The sequence below is a fragment of the Tursiops truncatus genome, chromosome 8 (assembly GCF_011762595.2).
Source record: "Tursiops truncatus isolate mTurTru1 chromosome 8, mTurTru1.mat.Y, whole genome shotgun sequence".
NCBI classification, from domain to species: Eukaryota; Metazoa; Chordata; class Mammalia; order Artiodactyla; family Delphinidae; genus Tursiops; species Tursiops truncatus.
Genome location: NC_047041.1, coordinates 67,159,062 through 67,168,938, shown reverse-complemented (window position 1 = coordinate 67,168,938; position 9,877 = coordinate 67,159,062).

Below are 9,877 nucleotides of genomic sequence, written 5' to 3'. Positions count from 1 at the left end.
TGTAACAGCTCATCTCTGCTGAAACATCTAGTTATGCTGGACTGGTCGTCATGGAAACACAGCTGATGATGTGAGCATATGGCCTAGAGCCTCTGTCTCTTACATTCCCAGTGAGGGAGGGGAGCTGGTACTTGAGAACAACGTGACAATGTCCTGTATTATCTGTTGTGCTTGTTGAATGAAGGGGGAGAATAGATTGCTGCCGAGAGAGCTGAATTCAGGGAGCCGTGAGGAATTAGGACTTAGAGAGCTCTGGTTCTTCTGTAAGCAGACACTGAGTAAGGCCTGTGCACCTAAAATGTGTGCAGATGGACGTGTGGAGGGTGGAGGAATGGCGAGGAGGATGCGGGGGAACAAATGTAATGAGTACTTACTGTGTGCCAGACAATCTATTACAGATAATAATAATAATTGACATGTTTTGAGCACATAGTAAATGCAAGGTACTTTACATCATTATTTCATTTAATCCATGCAACAAACTCATGAAGTTGATTCCATTATTCTCCCAATTTTTCAGAAAAGGAAACTCAGTAAATAATTGCTCAAAGTCACGCAACTTGGAAGTGGAAGTCCAGGCTTGAATCCGAGTTGTCTATCTCTAAAATAGCTGCGGAAACCTAAGCTATGCTCTCTCTCTACAGTGATAAGTGCTTTGGATATCTTATTTTGTTAAAAAAAACATTGTTTGGGTATTAGAATTCACACCAAGCTTTTAACATATAGTACAAGGTGCTTGTCTGAAATATCCTCACATATAGCAGATGAAAGTCTTTTGAACTGTTAATTGTATTATAGTGTAATTCTCATGATAATTTGGTGAGGATGCTAAAATCATTTCCATTTCACAAATGAGGAGTCTTATGCTCAGAGAGATGAAGCAATTTGCCCAAGGTCACATGGCTGATGGTAAGGAGGGAGTGGAAACCAGTGAGTGTCATTCAAAGCCTATGCTCTATCTACTCCTTATTCTGTGTTAGGGCCAGGCAGGCTGCCTCTCTCTGTGCATTGTGGCTTCTGTTGCCATATTGGGTTGACTCTGAAGCCCCCTCCTCTCTGACTGAGAGGCTTACATATCTAACTGCCTTCTCAATTTCACAGGCAAACTTAACAAAACAACCAGACCAAAACAACCAAAACAACCACCATCACAACAGGAAAACCCAACACAGCCAAAGTTGAACTAAAGGTCTTCTCCCCCAAAAGCTGCCCCTCCTCTCATACCCCAATCCCAGTAGATGGCATCATCATTTACCCTATTGCTCATTCCAGTAACTCAGGGTACATCTTTAACATTTCTTCTCTCTTCCCTTTTTCATATCAAATCCGTTATTGAGTCCTGATGGTTCTACCACATTGGTCTGTTGTCCTCACTACTCTAACCCATGCCATTACCATCTCTTGTCTGGATTATTGCAAGAGCCTCTTAACAGGTGTCCATGCCTCTACTGTTGTGTCTTTCCAATCCAGTCTTCACTGCAGCATACTCTCACCATCACTGTTTTGCTTAAATGATTTCCTATGACTCTTTGGAGAATGTCCAAAATCTTTAACATGGCTTCTCTGTCATGTTATAATCTGTTTCGTACTCTGGCAGCATCCTCTGTTTTTCATTCACAGCACCTATCACGTTTATGATTAATTATTCCATTAATTATTTGTATGATTATCTGTTAGATGTGTCTTTACATTAGAGTCCAGATCCTTCATTCTAGTCCTCACTCTGCTATTGACTGTCTATTCAGGCTTGAGCAAGAAGCAAGATTACTGCTTTTGTGCCAGTCTCTATTGTCTGTCTTTGTCTATGTCCTCTGCTGAACTCTGAGCTCCTTTGACTAGAAGAATTTGACTAGAAACCAAGTCCATCTGACCTCAGAACCTAGATTTCCTAATTCTTGCAACAGGACAAGAATTAAGAAAATAATTGTGCAGATGAGGAAACGGAAGCCCAGAGTGTCAAAGGGATTTGCCTGACATCACACAGAGCCAGAGCAAGAACTCTAGCCTGCTGGCTCCTAACCCAGGGCTTGTTCCTTCATCCCTCTGTCTCCCAAGAGCAACACCTGGCAGAGGCCAAGTGGAGCCGAAAAGGCACCTCCATGTCCACCTTGAGCGTTGGCAGCATGATTACTAGACTTAGTGGAGTCTCTGTACCCCTCTTCCCAGCCCGAATCTGTATTAGAGCTGAGCTCTGGATGAGCTCAGCAGGTTGTTCTTACTAGTCTGATGCAGCACTGCTCACTGGCTCTGCAGGGGTCCTGGGGCGGGGGCATCTGCGTGAAGGGGACATGTCCCCATCTGGCCCCAGGGGACCTACCTGGGTTTCATATCACCTTGCAGTCCTTGATAAAATTGTCCCTGGGACCCACATGGGGCTCTGCTAGCTCATATAGCACCGTAGGGCATATTACAGCAGGCATCCTCTCAGGTGGACAAATGGGGAAAGGGAACCATTCTGAGAGCCCAGGTTAAACAGCCTCCCTTTCTCAGCTGGCTCAGCCTCAGCTGGCGACCCTGGGCTGCCTCCTCTGCTGGGTGCTTTCCTTTGGGACACAAACTTCTGAGCCCCGGAAATCCTTCCCCTCCTCTGGCCATTTCTCTTCATCCTGTACGATTTGTTCCAAGCTCATTCACCACCCACTTGTCAAGAGGTCTAGAGGATTCCACCTCCACTCCTATTGTTCTGCACCAACCGCCTGAATCATGGCTGTTCCCCTCCTGGTTCTCACGATCTAGGGAAAGAGACCAGGAAAGAATCCCAGGTGGTTTTGGGAGTCACCGAAATTGCATCAACTCACCTTCTTTCAGAATCAGACATGGGCTCATTAATGGGACCTCATAGGCACAGACCCTGACTGAGGGGTCAGTTAGGATGGTGGGGGGAGGGACTCAGAGAAAGGCAGTGGGTAAAGGGGAGCCAAGGGCACTGGACTGGAGGTCAGGAAGCCTCAACCTGTCCCTCCCACATATCAACCTGATATGTGACCTTGGGCAAGTCTGGTCCCTTTGCTGGACCTTGCTCTCCTCGGCATGGTCTGGGGAGTTATCTCCAGTGATCTTTGGGATCTAGGATCTTGGGCAGTGTGGACATGCCACGATGGGCTCTGTACAGTATATTAAGGAAAATATAAGGCAAGCACTTAAAGGAGTGTTATATGTTTTCTTAGGAAATTTTTTTTGTTAGACTTGTTTAAAGTATTCATTTACTAAAAGTACAGGTGGCATACAGATACAGCAAAACATGGGAGAGTGGTACCTCAATGACTGCTACTTGAGCAATGTGGATTTAGGGAAAATTCCATTTCCCCTAAATGGTTCCTTTTACATCTTCTCGATTGTAAAACTCAGAGCTGAATTCAAACCTCAGTCTCAGAAATTGTACTGATCTTTATATTAGCAGGTATGTGTTCTCCTTTGCTTGGGATCTGATTTCCTTTCTACGTCTAAATTATCGTTTCTCTGTGGAGCTTTCCATCGCAAGCTGTGGAAATTGGAAGGCAGTGAGGTACCATGATATATACAAATCACATTCAGAATTAGAGAACTAGAAGGCATACATCTGATGAACAGGGATTGACATTAGCTTAGTCCTTCATAATTTACAAAGCAGTTTTCACATATCCTTTCTTACACCATTTCTTTGTCTTCATTAATAACATGCAGAGTTACCTGTTGGGGTAAATATTATCATTATTCCCATGTCATAGATGGGAAACTGAGGCATGAAGCAGCAAGAGGACCTGCTCATGGTTGAATGAGTTGAGAGTCAGACCTAAATCTGACTTCTGTTTCCATATTTCTTCAGTGTGTGGATGAAAAATTGTCACTCGTCATCTTCTTCTACGAGGATTAGTCACTAGCCACTGCAGTCGCTGACCTTCAACGCATCCTGAAAGGAGTTCAGGGCTCAGATCAAGAGTGAGGCACTCTGTGCTCTGGGAAAAACTGGCAGAACAGGCCTTCAGATAGATATTTTCAGGAGAAGAATTTATGAGCTCAATTCTTGCATCTTGTCATACCTAGAAAAGCACTAAGATCATTAATGAAGACATCTGCTCCTCATGAGTCGCAGCAACTCTCTGCCCAAATGCATGCTTGACTGCACGTAACCTTATTCACAAAAATCACATACATACTGATCTCCACCCCTGCCTCCTCCCAGCAGTTCCTCAGAGCTCTCTGAGAGGCTGTTTCCCAGGCTATATTCTTCATTTTGCCCCAAATAAAATTTAACTCACAACCCTCATGCTGTGCTTTTTTTTTTTTTTTCAGTTGACAAGTGTCACCATAATTGCTTTGCTTTTGTGTTTGTAAAACTAGACAGATACCCGCCTTGGTGGGGACGGAGGGGACGACAGTAGGGAGTGAGGCATGCCCCAGGCTCTGAGCTTGCAGCACATGGTTCCCACCTCCCAGGCTCACGCCTGCCTTACCAGGGGCCTGGCCGGAGCCCCGCTGGGTTTACAGCTCTTATTCGGGCTCTGAGCGCTCAAGACCATCTTCAGCAGGTTGGGGCGCTTGCAGAGCCGCCTCCCCTAGTTGGCTGGGCTTTTCACAGACTTAAAACATCATACCTCTGTGAGCACAGCCTGTTAGCAGCCCAGGTCAGCAGCCCTGGGTCCTTCCAGAGCCACCCTTCCAAGTGCATCCCCGCCATCCTGCGGCCTGCATTTCCTCTGACTTGCCCAGCCTCTGTCTCTGTCGTATGTTCCTCTCTCCTTGTCATTACCTGCGCTCTTGGCTCTGGGAGCAGTTCCCTAGGTTTCCCCAAGCTCGAGAGCTGTGGAGAACGTTGGGAATTGTGGCAATGGTTTCCTAGGCATATGGGCAGTCAGCAGGTTTTTCTTAAAAAAAAAAAATGGGGGAAATAAAACCCACCTCCCTAATCCTCCATAATATTTAAGGGAGGAAAACATGAGAAAAGCATGAAGGAAACATACAGAAATTTCTTCTAATTATCCCTGCCTCCCAACCTGAGGACCGACCACTGTTAACATGTTAGCATCTGTCTTTCCATATTAATATATTTTATGCTTATAATAGCATACATTGTTTTCTCTACAGAAAAAAAAGTCACCAAAATAGTTACTATTTTGTAGGGTTCTTTGGTTTTTGTTTTTGCTTGTTTGTTTTTCTTCTTCTTAGCAGTAGATCATGAATATTTTCTATGTCAACCAATATTCTTCTACAATATGATTTTTAATGATTGTACAGCATCCCATTATGGATATATCATAATTTATTTAATCAATACTCTTGTTTGGCATTTTAGTGGTTTACATTTCTTTTTTCTGCCATGCTGTGATGAGTATTCAAGAACTTAACATTCTGATGCATTATCTCTGATTATATTCTTACATTCTTGGAAGTAGTATTGCAGGGTCAGACAGCACGCACACATATAAAGCTTTACTCCAGTTCTACAGTGCTTTTAAAACTCAATTTTATTTACTGTAAAAACAATATTAGAGCAGTAATAATGAATTCCTCAAAAGAAACATCGCCCACAAACTTCCTTCTCTGACAAATCAGTTGCTTTTTTTTGCTCACGTTCCTGTCCATATTCAGAGAGGAGTTTTACATGATTGTGTTTATGCCTGTGTTAGGCTATTATAATTCCCAGGAATGCACACTCATCCAGGCTTCAGGGTCTAATTGAAACCATTTAGCTAAAAGGGAAAAGAGTCCCACCAAAATTCAGCAAAAGGGGTTGGAATCTGGTAAGTCTGTTGGACTGGAGCTGGAGAAGCTGTTCTAGATCTCAGGCAGCTTTCCAGAACTTGGTCGGACCTCCTGATATCCATGCCAACACTCTGTCATTTACCTCAGTTAGCTACTCTTTGTGCTTTTGCTTCTTTTTGCGTCTCTTTCTCTCCTTCCCCCCCCCCCCCGCTGACTTCCTTACACTCTGCTCTGTATCTTTTCTCAGCCTAATATTTTCCAGTTCCAGACAACACACATGTTCACAGCCTTTCATTCCCATACTTGACCTCGTGATCTACATGTCCTTTAAGCTTCAGCCCCTGATGTGGTTTGCCTGATTCTCTTAGTATTCCCCCGATTCCAACTCCAAAGGATGAGAAACCTGGACAGAGACAAGATGGCGGAGTAGAAGGACGTGAGCTCACCCTTCTTACAAAAACACCAAAATCACAACAAACTGCTGAACAACCATAGACAAAAATACGCTGGAACCTACCAAAAAAGATACCCTACATCCAAAGACAAAGAAGCAGCCACAACGAGATGGTAGGAGGGGCACAATCGCAATAAAATCAAATCCCATACCTGCAGGGTGGGCAACACACAAACTGGAAATTAATTACACCACAGAAGTGAAGGTTCTGAGCCCCACGTCAGGCTCCCCAGCCTGGGGGTCCGGCCACGGGAAGAGGAGCCCCCAGAGAATCTGGCTTTGAAGGCCAGGGAGGTTTGATCGCAGGAATTCCACAGGACTGGGGGAAACAGAAACTGCACTCTTGGAGGGCGCACACAGGGTCTCCTGCGCACCAGGACCCAGGGATGAGAAACTTATTGGTCCAGTTTACTCCTGTTTGAGCAGAGTTTTACACAAAGTATCTCAGTGGATGTTGGCCCCTTCCCCGCCTCCAGCCATTGGGCTGTATGGAGAGGAGGGGTCATAGAGCCAAATGGCACAGAACATGGTTGTCGGGCTACTCTGCTCAGCAGGTGCTGTGGGTGATCCAGTTCCTTAAAAAGTGATAGCGGTAATGGAAAATAATCTGAAAAAGAATATATATATATATATATATATATATATAAATGAATCACTTTGCTGTACATCTGAAACATTGTAAATCAACTGTACTTTAATTAAAAGTAAAAAAGGTAAGGAACCTGAGCTCCAGTGAGACTAAAAAAAAAAAAAAAGTGATAGCAGCTATTATAGGTAGCTGGGTTTTTATGTATAGTACAATAACATAGATAAATTATGTGTTCTAGTGTTTGAATTATTTTGTCATAAGCATATAAAGACTTCATATTTATCCAGCTTAACATGGGCATAATAGTTCATCCAGTGGGTAGACTGCAGTTTGTTTAAACTATCTCCTATAGTTAAATATTTAAATTTACTGGCTTTTTTAAAAAAAAAAAAAATTTGGAAAATTCTGTAATGAACAGCTTATCAGCATATATATTTAGTTTTTTTAGATTTTTCTCTTCGGTGTTCAATTAGTAACGTTTTTAGCAGCAAGGAAAAGAAGGCTTCTCTAAATGGCCTTTCAAATAAGAGGTTATCGTTCTCATATAATAAGTTACTCAAAGGCAAAATACTGCTGGCTTTGGTTCCCTTGGCCTTTTTCTCATGTCAGTGTTCTCAAAATGGCTGCTGAAGCTCTAATCATAAAATCAGTATACAAGGCAGAAAGGAGGGAGAGGTAACGCTGGTTCAGGTCTGCATTTTGTTTTTATCATTCCAGAATCACCACCAGTAGACATAGACTTAGGTCTGTCTGGCTAGAATTGTGTTACAAGGTCACCCCTACCTGCAAGGGAGACTACAAAAGCATCTTTCCAATCTCTTTATTTGGAGGCAGCAAAGAAGAAAAGAGACAGTAATGTGCCTTAAACCAGCCTTCCTGGTGTTGTCACAAGGGCTTCTCAAATGTGCTGAAGCTTCAGAAAGCTTCCTGCAAATAACATCTTGCCTGGAAGCCTATTCGGAAAGCAGATAAATGTGGAGTTGCTTTAGTTGAAGTGAGGATGGGGGCTTAGAGCTTTATGTGGTCAACACCCCATCACCCAGTAGAAGGTATTTCCTGCTTTCCAACTGTCCAGCACCTATATCATCTTGCAATTCATACCCAAGTTTTCTGTTTGGGGAGACTCCCCATATGTGTGGAGACTTGGGAGAGAATTCCCATCTCCCACTGGTAAGCCAAAGACGGGTATTCTTCACCCCCACCTCCTGCTTTCTTGCAAAACCCAAGGCATGTGATTCAGGCTCAATTAGGCATTCTTTTCTATGTCTTTGAATCAGGAGCATGTGACAGTATGGGGGTGATTGAGGTCATTTTCCTCTCAGCAGCAGGGCCGCATGCACCAGACTCTGCTCGCTCTGAGACGTGTAGTGTGGTTCCAGCTCCCTAGCCTGCTGGAATTGTATTGTTTTCTGCCTGCTTTCGGAACCTGCTTGTATAGCTTCCCACTGATTCTGTGAAACTCTGAGTTTTTTCAGTGCATTGACTTTAGGCTTAAGATAGCCAGGGTTAATTTCTCTTGCTTATAGATCCAAACCCTGCCTAAAACATACCTTTCCTAGCAGTCCCATGGACAATTCTGTGGAATTTCTAGGGTTGCAAGGAGCATAGTTTAAAATCTGCTGCCTTAGGAGTAACCCCTTGGAATGGAATTAAGGGACAAAGGTACAAACAGTTTAAAGTTTCTTGATAATTATTGCCAAAGAGCGTTCCAAAAGAATCGTGTAACTTTACTTAACCACAAGCACTGGGTATTCTCATTGTTTTAATTTTTGCTAGTATAATGGCAGGGAAATGGTTCCTATTAGTGTTTTAATTTGCACATACTTGAAAATATGAAGCTAAACACATTTCCTTATGTTGATTTATGGTTGTATTTCTATTTATGGAAGGGATCTGTTTATTCAAGATTTAATTTTTCTTTTTAATGATATCAACTTCATATAATTTATATATTAATTCTTTGAATATTTACTGCAAACATTATTCTATTTTATCTTCCTTTTGTTACTTTTCTTTGCACAGAAGCTTCACATTTTTACATAGTAAAATCTGTTCACCTTTTCCTTTGTGATTTCTTCTTTGCTTCAATGCTTGAAAAGTTATTATTCCTCCAAAGGTCTGATAAATAGGGAATTCAATTTCCTGCCAGTTTTTCTGTGATTTGGCTTTCATCTATTTAACTCTTTTATCCATCTGAGATATATTTTTGAGTATTGTATAAAGGTATGAATCTAAATGATCACACTGAGTTTTAGATTGATATGCTTTTGTAAATAAGCCAAGCCTCTGCATCTTTGATTTGAGTTTTAGTAATACAAAGAATATTGTGCAGGGAGCCGGGGCTTGTGATTGAGACAAATGTGAGTAAAATGGAGAAAGAACTTTAGACAATTGAGTTAGAAACAGAGGGAGAGGGAACGACTGAAACAGAGACAGAAAAGCTGAAATAGATACTGAAATAGAAACAAAGAGAAGTGAAGACTCATGGAGAAAGGACAGTCTCTTCAACAAGTGGTGTAGGGAAAGTTGGACAGCCACAAATAAATCAATGATGTTAGAACACACCCTCACACCATACACAAAAATAAACTCAAAATGGCTTAAAGACTTAAATATAAGACATGACACCGTAAAACTCCTAGAAGAGAATATAGGCAAAACTTTCTCTGACATAAATTGTACCAATGTTTTCTTAGGTCAGTCTCCCAAGGCAATAGAAATAAAAGCAAAAATAAACAAATGGGACCTAATCAAACTAATAAGCTTTTGCACAGCAAAGGAAACCATAAACAAAACAAAAAGACAACCAACGGACTGGGAGAAAATATCTGCAAACGATGCAACCAACAAGGGTTTGATTTCCAAAATATACAAACAGCTCATACAACTCAATAACAAAAAAATAACCCAATCAAAGAATGACAGAAGACCTAAATAGACATTTCTCCAAAGAAGTCGTACAGATGGCCAATAGACAAGTGAAAAGATGCTCAACATCCCTAATTATTAGAGAAATGCAAATCAAAACTACAATGAGGTATCACCTCACACCAGGCAGAATGGCCATCATTAAAGTCTACAAATAACAAATGCTGGAGAGGGTGTAGAGCAAAGAGAACCCTCCTACACTGTTGGTGGGAATGTAAATTGGT